Consider the following 1,727-nt stretch of genomic DNA (forward strand, 5'->3'; position numbering starts at 1 on the left):
CATTAGTTTCTAAGCTCTATTGACCACAAGAAATAGAAAAGAATAGCAAGTAAAAAGGTTATTATTTCATGAAATTGTTATAAAATGTGTAAAATACATTTCTTACAATGAGTTGCTGTAAAATCAAAATGAAAGGCAGTGGGCTGTAATAAACAAGTGTTTTTTTCTATAGTGAGAAAAACAGCTATATTTAGATTTTTTTTTAATCTTAAACTCTAAATACTTGAAAAAGACTCCTACCCTGGGAGACTTGTACTTTTATAGATTTCAAAACATTTTCACTTTTTTTTGAGACAGAGTCTCAGTCACCCTGGGGTTGAGTGCCATGACACCATAGCTAATACCAACCTCAAACTCTTGGGCTTAAGTGATTCTCTTGCCTCAGTAGATGGGACTATAGGCGCCCACCCCAGCTATTTTTAGAGATGGGGGTCTCACTCTTAGGCTGGTCTCGAACTCCTGACCTCAAGCAATCTACCCACCTCAGCCTCCTGGAGTGCTAGGATTACAGGTGTGAGCCACTGCACCCATCCTACAGATTTCAAAACTTTATTTATTTTTATTTATTTTTTTTTTTTTTTGCAGTTTGGGGCCAAGGCCAGGTTTGAACCTGCCACCTCCAGTATATGGGGCTGGCACCCTACTCCTTGAGCCATAGGTGCCACCCAGATTTCAAAACTTTCAAATTCAGGCCAGGCTGAGTTCACAAGTTAGAGACCAGCCTGAGCCAGAGCAAGACCTCGTCTCTAAAAATTGTGGGGCATTGTGGCAGGAGCCTGTAATCCCGGCTACTTGGGAGGCTAAGGCAAGAGGATCACTTGAGCCCAAGAGTTTGAGGTTGCTGTGAGCTATGATGGCACAGCACTCTACCTAGGGTGACAAAGTGAAACTGTGTCTCAAAAAAAAACCTTTACATTCAGGAAAGAATGTGCCTACTTTTGAGTTTTAGGTTTCTAAGAGCAAATAACAGAGGAATTTAAACTCCATCTCAGATCCTGCCTGGCAACTATTACCAAAGACCAATTAAGCCTACGAATGCTGTTTAATTCTATTTCCTCTGAAAATGTATCTTAAGTTTATTGTGTCTCATGGTTGATATTGACAGTGGAAACCCAGAGTTAGGAGTATGAATTCCTTGCTATTGAGGGTCACCGACTGGGGTCTTGGAGAATTTAATTGGCTATTTCTCCAGTCTTCTCCCTTTTAGAGCTCTGAGCCAATGAAGTGCTGCCATTCTGTTTCCATAGCAATAAAAGAAACAAACTTTGTCAGCCATCTCCTAAGGACTACTCTCAGAACTCAGGCCCAGGTCAAGGGAGTCTCAATGGTGGGGTGACTTTCCTCTACTTTGACTTTCATTGCAACACCAAGAAATTTGAACTGGATTTTTAGAGGGGAAGTTCATGTTCATACCTGTTCACCCCACTGGGAGTCTATCTCTCTGCACTACATATACCATGGAGTTCTATGAATATCTGGATTTGATCCAAAATGACCTCTGATTTTGTGTTGATGGACAACTATTTCTCTACAATATTATGGTTTCTTTAAGACTCTTGACTTGGGAAAGAACCACATGAAAAAAAGCCATATCTTTGAGCAGTTCAAGGTAAGCTCTTTAGAAAAGATGTTTTATATAACTTTTTCCTGCTGATTGTTAATACTAACCTGTGACCTCTCTGAAGGCTCTGCTGGCTTTCTGGTGACTACAGTTAGGGTGGGTCTCA

This window comes from Otolemur garnettii, unplaced genomic scaffold (genome assembly GCF_000181295.1).
Source record: "Otolemur garnettii isolate 467f Iridium unplaced genomic scaffold, OtoGar3 scaffold00013, whole genome shotgun sequence".
NCBI classification, from domain to species: domain Eukaryota; kingdom Metazoa; phylum Chordata; class Mammalia; order Primates; family Galagidae; genus Otolemur; species Otolemur garnettii.